Here is a 12,152-nt window from a genome sequence, read left to right on the forward strand (position 1 = left end):
GGCTTCCCTCCGAGCTAGGAAGCCGAGACTTGCAGGGAAGGTAGAGGGGGACTTGGGCTCCGAGAGGAGACCTCGCCCCTTGTCTGTACCACCTTCCCTCCAGGAATAGCAGGGGGCGTAAGTCAGAAATTCTTACCCGCCTACGGTGCTCCTTTCCTGGGTAGACATTTCAAAAATCACCCCCTCTGTGGAAGTCTTCCCTCCAGCCGACACAGCGGATGTCCTGGAACTGATGTTGGGATCAAAACATCCTGCCCACCCCCCAGGGTCTCTCTACCTTCTTCCGGGAGGTGTCTGAAAGTACCCCCCCTGTCGCGTCACATGCCTCTGAAACCCAGGTGTCTCGAGCCGTCATGCCCAGACCTTGGAACTGCTGCTGGGGAGAGACAGCCAGGTTCGATCTCATAGCTGGTTCTCTTTCTCAAAACGGACACCCTTATGGAAGTTCAGCCCGGCGGTCAAAGTCGGACCATGTTACCCGATTACACTTCCATAAGCCTGGGGACATTTTTCACAAAGTCCCCCTCATTTATGGAAGTTGCCCCCAGCGGCTTCCCTCCGAGCTAGGAAGCCGAGACTTGCAGGGAAGGTAGAGGGGGACTTGGGCTCCGAGAGGAGACCTCGCCCCTTGTCTGTACCACCTTCCCTCAGGAATGGCAGGGGGCGTAAGTCAGAAATTCTTACCCGCCTACGGTGCTCCTTTCCTGGGTAGACATTTCAAAAATCACCCCCTCTGTGGAAGTCTTCCCTCCAGCCGACACAGCGGATGTCCTGGAACTGATGTTGGGATAAAAACATCCTGCCCACCCCCCAGGGTCTTTCTACCTTCTTCCGGGAGGTGTCTGAAAGTACCCCCCCCTGTCGCGTCACATGCCTCTGAAACCCAGGTGTCTCGAGCCGTCATGCCCAGACCTTGGAACTGCTGCTGGGGAGAGACAGCCAGGTTCGATCTCATAGCTGGTTCTCTTTCTCAAAACGGACACCCTTATGGAAGTTCAGCCCGGCGGTCAAAGTCGGACCATGTTACCCGATTACACTTCCATAAGCCTGGGGACATTTTTCACAAAGTCCCCCTCATTTATGGAAGTTGCCCCCAGCGGCTTCCCTCCGAGCTAGTAAGCCGAGACTTGCAGGGAAGGTAGAGGGGGACTTGGGCTCCGAGAGGAGACCTCAACCTTGTCTGTACCACCTTCCCTCCGGGAATGGCAAGGGGTGAAAGTCCGAAATTCTTACCCGCCTACGGGGCTCCTTTCCTGGGTAGACATTTCCAAAAATCACCCCCCTTCTGTGGAAGTCTTCCCTCCCAGCCGACACCTCGGATGTCATGGAACTGATGGTGGGATCAAAACATCCTGCCCACCCCCCAGGGTCTCTCTACTTTCTTCCGGGAGGTGTCTGAAAGTACCCCCCCCCTGTCGCATCACATGCCTCTGAGACCCAGGTGTCTCGAGCCGTCATGCCCAGACCCTGGAACTGCTGCTGGGGAGAGACAGCCAGGTTCGATCTCATAGCTGGTTCTCTTTCTCAAAACGGACACCCTTATGGAAGGTCAGCCCGGCGGTCAAAGTCGGACCATGTTACCCGATTACACTTTCATAAGCCTGGGGACATTTTTCACAAAGTCCCCCTCATTTATGGAAGTTGCCCCCAGCGGCTTCCCTCCGAGCTAGGAAGCCGAGACTTGCAGGGAAGGTAGAGGGGGACTTGGGCTCCGAGAGGAGACCTCAACCTTGTCTGTACCACCTTCCCTCCGGGAATGGCAAGGGGTGAAAGTCCGAAATTCTTACCCACCTACGGTGCTCCTTTCCTGGGTAGACATTTCCAAAAATCACCCCCTCTGTGGAAGTCTTCCCTCCAGCCGACACCTCGGATGTCATGGAACTGATGGTGGGATCAAAACACCCTGCCCACCCCCCAGGGTCTCTCTACCTTCTTCCGGGAGGTGTCTGAAAGTACCCCCCCCCCTGTCGCATCACATGCCTCTGAGACCCAGGTGTCTCGAGCCGTCATGCCCAGACCCTGGAACTGCTGCTGGGGAGAGACAGCCAGGTTCGATCTCATAGCTGGTTCTCTTTCTCAAAACGGACACCCTTATGGAATGTCAGCCCGGCGGTCAAAGTCGGACCATGTTACCCGATTACACTTTCATAAGCCTGGGGACATTTTTCACAAAGTCCCCCTCATTTATGGAAGTTGCCCCCAGCGGCTTCCCTCCGAGCTAGGAAGCCGAGACTTGCAGGGAAGGTAGAGGGGGACTTGGGCTCCGAGAGGAGACCTCGCCCCTTGTCTGTACCACCTTCCCTCCAGGAATGGCAGGGGGCGTAAGTCAGAAATTCTTACCCGCCTACGGTGCTCCTTTCCTGGGTAGACATTTCAAAAATCACCCCCTCTGTGGAAGTCTTCCCTCCAGCCGACACAGCGGATGTCCTGGAACTGATGTTGGGATCAAAACATCCTGCCCACCCCCCAGGGTCTCTCTACCTTCTTCCGGGAGGTGTCTGAAAGTACCCCCCCCCTGTCGCGTCACATGCCTCTGCAACCCAGGTGTCTCGAGCCGTCATGCCCAGACCTTGGAACTGCTGCTGGGGAGAGACAGCCAGGTTCGATCTCATAGCTGGTTCTCTTTCTCAAAACGGACACCCTTATGGAAGTTCAGCCCGGCGGTCAAAGTCGGACCATGTTACCCGATTACACTTCCATAAGCCTGGGGACATTTTTCACAAAGTCCCCCTCATTTATGGAAGTTGCCCCCAGCGGCTTCCCTCCGAGCTAGGAAGCCGAGACTTGCAGGGAAGGTAGAGGGGGACTTGGGCTCCGAGAGGAGACCTCGCCCCTTGTCTGTACCACCTTCCCTCCAGGAATGGCAGGGGGCGTAAGTCAGAAATTCTTACCCGCCTACGGTGCTCCTTTCCTGGGTAGACATTTCAAAAATCACCCCCTCTGTGGAAGTCTTCCCTCCAGCCGACACAGCGGATGTCCTGGAACTGATGTTGGGATCAAAACATCCTGCCCACCCCCCAGGGTCTCTCTACCTTCTTCCGGGAGGTGTCTGAAAGTACCCCCCCTGTCGCGTCACATGCCTCTGAAACCCAGGTGTCTCGAGCCGTCATGCCCAGACCTTGGAACTGCTGCTGGGGAGAGACAGCCAGGTTCGATCTCATAGCTGGTTCTCTTTCTCAAAACGGACACCCTTATGGAAGGTCAGCCCGGCGGTCAAAGTCGGACCATGTTACCCGATTACACTTCCATAAGCCTGGGGACATTTTTCACAAAGTCCCCCTCATTTATGGAAGTTGCCCCCAGCGGCTTCCCTCCGAGCTAGTAAGCCGAGACTTGCAGGGAAGGTAGAGGGGGACTTGGGCTCCGAGAGGAGACCTCAACCTTGTCTGTACCACCTTCCCTCCGGGAATGGCAAGGGGTGAAAGTCCGAAATTCTTACCCGCCTACGGGGCTCCTTTCCTGGGTAGACATTTCCAAAAATCACCCCCCTTCTGTGGAAGTCTTCCCTCCCAGCCGACACCTCGGATGTCATGGAACTGATGGTGGGATCAAAACATCCTGCCCACCCCCCAGGGTCTCTCTACTTTCTTCCGGGAGGTGTCTGAAAGTACCCCCCCCTGTCGCATCACATGCCTCTGAGACCCAGGTGTCTCGAGCCGTCATGCCCAGACCCTGGAACTGCTGCTGTGGAGAGACAGCCAGGTTCGATCTCATAGCTGGTTCTCTTTCTCAAAACGGACACCCTTATGGAAGGTCAGCCCGGCGGTCAAAGTCGGAACATGTTACCCGATTACACTTTCATGAGCCTGGGGACATTTTTTCACAAAGTCCCCCTCATTTATGGAAGTTGCCCCCAGCGGCTTCCCTCCGAGCTAGGAAGTCGAGACTTGCAGGGAAGGTAGAGGGGGACTTGGGCTCCGAGAGGAGGCCTCGCCCCTTGTCTGTACCACCTTCCCTCCAGGAATGGCAGGGGGCGTAAGTCAGAAATTCTTACCCGCCTACGGTGCTCCTTTCCTGGGTAGACATTTCAAAAATCACCCCCTCTGTGGAGGTCTTCCCTCCAGCCGACATAGCAGATGTCCTGGAACTGATGTTGGGATCAAAACATCCTGCCCACCCCCCAGGGTCTCTCTACCTTCTTCCGGGAGGTGTCTGAAAGTACCCCCCCTGTCGCGTCACATGCCTCTGAAACCCAGGTGTCTCGAGCCGTCATGCCCAGACCTTGGAATTGCTGCTGGGGAGAGACAGCCAGGTTCGATCTCATAGCTGGTTCTCTTTCTCAAAACGGACACCCTTATGGAAGGTCAGCCCGGCGGTCAAAGTTGGACCATGTTTCCCGATTACACTTCCATAAGCCTGGGGACATTTTTCACAAAGTCCCCCTCATTTATGGAAGTTGCCCCCAGCGGCTTCCCTCCGAGCTAGGAAGCCGAGACTTGCAGGGAAGGTAGAGGGGGACTTGGGCTCCGAGAGGAGACCTCAACCTTGTCTGTACCACCTTCCCTCCGGGAATGGCAAGGGATGAAAGTCCGAAATTCTTATCCACCTACGGTGGTCCTTTCCTGGGTAGACATTTCCAAAAATCACCCCCCTTCTGTGGAAGTCTTCCCTCCCAGCCGACACCTCGGATGTCATGGAACTAATGGTGGGATCAAAACACCCTGCCCACCCCCCAGGGTCTCTCTACCTTCTTCCGGGAAGTGTCTGAAAGTCCCCCCCCCCTGTCGCATCACATGCCTCTGAGACCCAGGTGTCTCGAGCCGTCATGCCCAGACCCTGGAACTGCTGCTGGGGAGAGACAGCCAGGTTCGATCTCATAGCTGGTTCTCTTTCTCAAAACGGACACCCTTATGGAATGTCAGCCCGGCGGTCAAAGTCGGACCATGTTACCCGATTACACTTTCATAAGCCTGGGGACATTTTTCACAAAGTCCCCCTCATTTATGGAAGTTTCCCCCAGCGGCTTCCCTCCGAGCTAGGAAGCCGAGACTTGCAGGGAAGGTAGAGGGGGACTTGGGCTCCGAGAGGAGACCTCGCCCCTTGTCTGTACCACCTTCCCTCCGGGAATGGCAAGGGGTGAAAGTCCGAAATTCTTACCCGCCTACGGGGCTCCTTTCCTGGGTAGACATTTCAAAAATCACCCCCCTCTGTGGAAGTCTTCCCTCCCAGCCGACACCTCGGATGTCATGGAACTGATGGTGGGATCAAAACATCCTGCCCACCCCCCAGGGTCTCTCTACCTTCTTCCGGGAGGTGTCTGAAAGTACCCCCCCCTGTCGCGTCACATGCCTCTGAGACCCAGGTGTCTCGAGCCGTCATGCCCAGACCCTTGGAACTGCTGCTGGGGAGAGACAGCCAGGTTCGATCTCATAGCTGGTTCTCTTTCTCAAAACGACACCCTTATGGAAGGTCAGCCCGGCGGTCAAAGTCGGACCATGTTACCCGATTACACTTCATAAGCCTGGGGACATTTTTCACAAAGTCCCCCTCATTTATGGAAGTTGCCCCCAGCGGCTTCCCTCCGAGCTAGGAAGCCGAGACTTGCAGGGAAGGTAGAGGGGGACTTGGGCTCCGAGAGGAGACCTCAACCTTGTCTGTACCACCTTCCCTCCAGGAATGGCAAGGGATGAAAGTCCGAAATTCTTATCCACCTACGGTGGTCCTTTCCTGGGTAGACATTTCCAAAAATCACCCCCCTTCTGTGGAAGTCTTCCCTCCCAGCCGACACCTCGGATGTCATGGAACTAATGGTGGGATCAAAACACTCTGCCCACCCCCCAGGGTCTCTCTACCTTCTTCCGGGAGGTGTCTGAAAGTACCCCCCCCCTGTCGCATCACATGCCTCTGAGACCCAGGTGTCTCGAGCCGTCATGCCCAGACCCTGGAACTGCTGCTGGGGAGAGACAGCCAGGTTCGATCTCATAGCTGGTTCTCTTTCTCAAAAAACGGACACCCTTATGGAATGTCAGCCCGGCGGTCAAAGTCGGACCATGTTACCCGATTACACTTTCATAAGCCTGGGGACATTTTTCACAAAGTCCCCCTCATTTATGGAAGTTTCCCCCAGCGGCTTCCCTCCGAGCTAGGAAGCCGAGACTTGCAGGGAAGGTAGAGGGGGACTTGGGCTCCGAGAGGAGACCTCGCCCCTTGTCTGTACCACCTTCCCTCCAGGAATGGCGGTGGGCGTAAGTCAGAAATTCTTACCCGCCTACGGTGCTCCTTTCCTGGGTAGACATTTCAAAAATCACCCCCCTCTGTGGAAGTCTTCCCTCCAGCCGACACAGCGGATGTCCTGGAACTGATGTTGGGATCAAAACATCCTGCCCACCCCCCAGGGTCTCTCTACCTTCTTCCGGGAGGTGTCTGAAAGTACCCCCCCTGTCGCGTCACATGCCTCTGAAACCCAGGTGTCTCGAGCCGTCATGCCCAGACCTTGGAATTGCTGCTGGGGAGAGACAGCCAGGTTCGATCTCATAGCTGGTTCTCTTTCTCAAAACGGACACCCTTATGGAAGGTCAGCCCGGCGGTCAAAGTCGGACCATGTTACCCGATTACACTTCCATAAGCCTGGGGACATTTTTCACAAAGTCCCCCTCATTTATGGAAGTTGCCCCCAGCGGCTTCCCTCTGAGCTAGGAAGCCGAGACTTGCAGGGAAGGTAGAGGGGGACTTGGGCTCCGAGAGGAGACCTCGCCCCTTGTCTGTACCACCTTCCCTCCAGGAATGGCAGGGGGCGTAAGTCAGAAATTCTTACCCGCCTACGGGGCTCCTTTCCTGCGTAGACATTTCCAAAAATCACCCCCCTTCTGAGGAAGTCTTCCCTCCCAGCCGACACCTCAGATGTCATGGAACTGATGGTGGGATCAAAACACCCTGCCCACCCCCCAGGGTCTCTCTACTTTCTTCCGGGAGGTGTCTGAAAGTACCCCCCCCCTGTCGCATCACATGCCTCTGAGACCCAGGTGTCTCGAGCCGTCATGCCCAGACCCTGGAACTGCTGCTGGGGAGAGACAGCCAGGTTCGATCTCATAGCTGGTTCTCTTTCTCAAAACGGACACCCTTATGGAAGGTCAGCCCGGCGGTCAAAGTCGGACCATGTTACCCGATTACACTTTCATAAGCCTGGTGTCACGGCTGAGGATGGGGGAAATCCTCAGCCGTGCGATGCCAGTTGATGTTTTGGCTGCTCGGCCAGGACAACAGGATTAGGGAGCAGGTCACCTCCTAAAGCGTCCCTAACCTGACCCTAACTCCTAGCTGCATGGGCCGACCTTGAAGGTAGGAGGACCCATGCTCCGGAACCTCGGATCCCTAACTCACCCTCCGACCGGTCCCTGGACTAGGAGTCAAGGTAAGACGGCCTGTTCCTACTGGACACGGAGGAACAGGGGTCTCACTGGCCAAGCTGCAGGAAAAAGGGGAACACAAACAAACTTACGGATATGGCAGGTGAACTATCCGAGTTCCACCTACCTGCCACAGCCCTGCTGACTGGATCCCTGTGCAAAGAGGAATCCAGATCCATAAGCTGCACTAACACAAGATAGAACAGGAAAACATCAAATAGACATCACACATAAACTTAACAAAACTAAAATGTGACATATGGTTTATGAACCACAAGGGTGGCTCTCACAGGCAGTTGGTATACACAGGAGGTTGCTATCAGCAAGCATGCTGAAGCAACCTACTGAGCCCTGCCAAACACCAAGGCTATATAGGCCTAAGAGGCCACACCCAACAGTCAGACACACCCAGTGACATCACACACACTGGGAAGGGAGTTAACCCTTCCAGCACCAGGGAAGGGAAGACATCAACTAAAAGGAGACGTGCACACAATAACATAAAAAGCAAGTGCACACATACACACATCACACAAAACCGCATGCACAACGTAGCAAGCTGCAATGGCACAGCTCCGACTGCTACGCTGCCCATACACACTGTTGCCAGCGGCAACCACAGGTGAGGCAAATACCACAGCCCCAACCTGTGATTGAACACCAAAGAGAACCGCTGACAACCGCATGCGGTTCAGGAGTCACGGTCATAGCCATGGCCGTGACACCTGGGGACATTTTTCACAAAGTCCCCCTCATTTATGGAAGTTGCCCCCAGCGGCTTCCCTCCGAGCTAGGAAGCCGAGACTTGCAAGGAAGGTAGAGGGGGACTTGGGCTCCGAGAGGAGACCTCAACCTTGTCTGTACCACCTTCCCTCCGGGAATGGCAAGGGGTGAAAGTCCGAAATTCTTATCCACCTACGGTGCTCCTTTCCTGGGTAGACATTTCCAAAAATCACCCCTCTTCTGTGGAAGTCTTCCCTCCCAGCCGACACCTCGGATGTCATGGAACTGATGGTGGGATCAAAACACCCTGCCCACCCCCCAGGGTCTCTCTACCTTCTTCCGGGAGGTGTCTGAAAGTACCCCCCCCCCCCCCCCGTCGCATCACATGCCTCTGAGACCCAGGTGTCTCGAGCCGTCATGCCCAGACCCTGGAACTGCTGCTGGGGAGAGACAGCCAGGTTCGATCTCATAGCTGGTTCTCTTTCTCAAAACGGACACCCTTATGGAATGTCAGCCCGGCGGTCAAAGTCGGACCATGTTACCCGATTACACTTTCATAAGCCTGGGGACATTTTTCACAAAGTCCCCCTCATTTATGGAAGTTTCCCCCAGCGGCTTCCCTGCGAGCTAGGAAGCCGAGACTTGCAGGGAAGGTAGAGGGGGACTTGGGCTCCGAGAGGAGACCTCGCCCCTTGTCTGTACCAACTTCCCTCCAGGAATGGCAGGGGGCGTAAGTCAGAAATTCTTACCCGCCTAAGGTGCTCCTTTCCTGGGTAGACATTTCAAAAATCACCCCTCTTCTGTGGAAGTCTTCCCTCCCAGCCGACACCTCGGATGTCATGGAACTGATGGTGGGATCAAAACACCCTGCCCACCCCCCAGGGTCTCTCTACCTTCTTCCGGGAGGTGTCTGAAAGTACCCCCCCCCCCCCCGTCGCATCACATGCCTCTGAGACCCAGGTGTCTCGAGCCGTCATGCCCAGACCCTGGAACTGCTGCTGGGGAGAGACAGCCAGGTTCGATCTCATAGCTGGTTCTCTTTCTCAAAACGGACACCCTTATGGAATGTCAGCCCGGCGGTCAAAGTCGGACCATGTTACCCGATTACACTTTCATAAGCCTGGGGACATTTTTCACAAAGTCCCCCTCATTTATGGAAGTTTCCCCCAGCGGCTTCCCTGCGAGCTAGGAAGCCGAGACTTGCAGGGAAGGTAGAGGGGGACTTGGGCTCCGAGAGGAGACCTCGCCCCTTGTCTGTACCAACTTCCCTCCAGGAATGGCAGGGGGCGTAAGTCAGAAATTCTTACCCGCCTAAGGTGCTCCTTTCCTGGGTAGACATTTCAAAAATCACCCCCTCTGTGGAAGTCTTCCCTCCAGCCGACACAGCGGATGTCCTGGAACTGATGTTGGGATCAAAACATCCTGCCCACCCCCCAGGGTCTCTCTACCTTCTTCCGGGAGGTGTCTGAAAGTACCGCCCCTGTCGCGTCACATGCCTCTGAAACCCAGGTGTCTCGAGCCGTCATGCCCAGACCTTGGAACTGCTGCTGGGGAGAGACAGCCAGGTTCGATCTCATAGCTGGTTCTCTTTCTCAAAACGGACACCCTTATGGAAGTTCAGCCCAGCGGTCAAAGTCGGACCATGTTACCCGATTACACTTCCATAAGCCTGGTGACATTTTTCACAAAGTCCCCCTCATTTATGGAAGTTGCCCCCAGCGGCTTCCCTCCGAGCTAGGAAGCCGAGACTTGCAGGGAAGGTAGAGGGGGACTTGGGCTCCGAGAGGAGACCTCGCCCCTTGTCTGTACCACCTTCCCTCCAGGAATGGCAGGGGGCGTAAGTCAGAAATTCTTACCCGCCTACGGTGCTCCTTTCCTGGGTAGACATTTCAAAAATCACCCCCTCTGTGGAAGTCTTCCCTCCAGCCGACACAGCGGATGTCCTGGAACTGATGTTGGGATCAAAACATCCTGCCCACCCCCCAGGGTCTCTCTACCTTCTTCCGGGAGGTGTCTGAAAGTACCCCCCCTGTCGCGTCACATGCCTCTGAAACCCAGGTGTCTCGAGCCGTCATGCCCAGACCTTGGAACTGCTGCTGGGGAGAGACAGCCAGGTTCGATCTCATAGCTGGTTCTCTTTCTCAAAACGAACACCAATATGGAAGTTCAGCCCAGCGGTCAAAGTCAGACCATGTTACCCGATTTGACTTCCATAAGCCTGGGTACATTTTTCACAAAGTCCCCCTCATTTATGGAAGTTGCCTCCAGCGGCTTTCCTTGGAGCTAAGAAGCCGAGACTTGCAGGGAAGTTAAAGGGGGACTTGTGATCCGAGAGGAGACCTCAAGCTTGTCTGTACCACCTTCCCTCCGGGAATGGCAGAGGGACAAAGTCAGATTATGTTACCCGATTTAACTTCTATAAGCCTGGACACATTTTTCACAAAGTCCCCCTCATTTATGGAAGTTGCCTTTAGCGGCTTCCCTTGAAGCTAAGAAGCCGAGACTTGCAGGGAAGGTAAAGGGGGACTTGTGATCCGAGAGGGGACCTCAAGATTGTCTGTACCACCTTCCCTCCGGGAATGGCAGAGGGACAAAGTCGGATTATGTTACCCGATTTGACTTCCATAAGCCTGGACACATTTTTCACAAAGTCCCCCTCATTTATGGAAGTTGCCTCCAGCGGCTTCCCTTGGAGCTAAGAAGCCGAGACTTGCAGGGAAGGTAAAGGGGGACTTCTGATCCGAGAGGAGACCTCAAGCTCGTCTGTACCACCTTCCCTCCGGGAAAGGCAGAGAGACAAAGTCGGATTATGTTACCCGATTTGATGTCCATAAGCCTGGACACATTTTTCACAAAGTCCCCCTCATTTATGGAAGTTGCCTCCAGCGGCTTCCCTTGGAGCTAAGAAGCCAAGACTTGCAGGGAAGGTAAAGGGGGACTTGTGATCCGAAAGGAGACCTCAAGCTCGTCTGTACCACCTTCCCTCCGGGAATGGCAGAGGGACAAAGTCAGATTATGTTACCCGATTTGACTTCCATAAGCCTGGACACATTTTTCACAAAGTCCCCCTCATTTATGGAAGTTGCCTCCAGCGGCTTCCCTTGGAGCTAAGAAGCCGAGACTTGCAGGGAAGGTAAAGGGGGACTTGTGATCCGAGAGGAGACCTCAAGCTCGTCTGTACCACCTTCCCACCGGGAATGGCAGAGGGACAAAGTCGGATTATGTTACCCGATTTGACTTCCATAAGCCTGGACACATTTTTCACAAAGTCCCCCTCATTTACGGAAGTTGTCTCCAGCGGCTTCCCTTGGAGCTAAGAAGCCGAGACTTGCAGGGAAGGTAAAGGGGGACTTGTGATCCGAGAGGAGACCTCAAGCTTGTCTGTACCACCTTCCCTCCGGGAATGGCAGAGGGACAAAGTCGGATTATGTTACACGATTTGACTTCCATAAGCCTGGACACATTTTTCACAAAGTCCCCCTCATTTATGGAAGTTGCCTCCAGCGGCTTCCCTTGGAGCTAAGAAGCCGAGACTTGCAGGGAAGGTAAAGGGGGGCTTGTGATCCGAAAGGAGACCTCAAGCTCGTCTGTACCACCTTCCCTCCGGGAATGGCAGAGGGACAAAGTCGGATTATGTTACCCGATTTGACTTCTATAAGCCTGGACACATTTTTCAAAAAGTCCCCCTCATTTATGGAAGTTGCCTCCAGCGGCTTCCCTTGGAGCTAAGAAGCCGAGACTTGCAGGGAAGGTAAAGGTGGACTTGTGATCCGAGAGGAGATCTCAGGCTTGTCTGTACCACCTTCCCTCCGGGAATAACAGAGGGACAAAGTCGGATTATGTTACCCGATTTGACTTCCATAAGCCTGGACACATTTTTCACAAAGTCCCCCTCATTTATGGAAGTTGCCTCCAGCGGCTTTCCCTTGGAGCTAAGAAGCCGAGACTTGCAGGGAAGGTAAAGGGGGACTTGTGATCCGAGAGGAGACCTCAAGCTCGTCTGTACCACCTTCCCTCCGGGAATGGCAGAGGGACAAAGTCGGATTATGTTACCCGATTTGACTTCATAAGCCTGGACACATT

Source organism: Bufo bufo, chromosome 6 (assembly GCF_905171765.1).
Source record: "Bufo bufo chromosome 6, aBufBuf1.1, whole genome shotgun sequence".
Lineage (NCBI taxonomy): Eukaryota > Metazoa > Chordata > Amphibia > Anura > Bufonidae > Bufo > Bufo bufo.